This window comes from Nannochloropsis gaditana (genome assembly GCF_000240725.1).
Source record: "Nannochloropsis gaditana CCMP526 unplaced genomic scaffold scaffold494, whole genome shotgun sequence".
Lineage (NCBI taxonomy): Eukaryota > Eustigmatophyceae > Eustigmatales > Monodopsidaceae > Microchloropsis > Microchloropsis gaditana.
Window position 1 is genome coordinate 10,294 of NW_005803459.1, and position 210 is coordinate 10,503.

The following is a 210-nucleotide window of genomic DNA, read 5'->3' on the forward strand; positions in this document are numbered from 1 at the left end:
ATGGAGGGAGAGTTGGAGGAGGCGGTTCTGGGAATGGAAGAGTGACAGAAGGTAGGATACGCAAGTATGGCACCATTAAAGGAATAAGGCGCGAAACAGAGAGCCGGGCGCCCGAGGAAGATAATTTCTGCCAGAGGAACATAATTTTTCCCACATACTTTCTTTAAAGAGAGAACGATCTCGATCAAAGGAAAAGGAAATCTTTCCCAA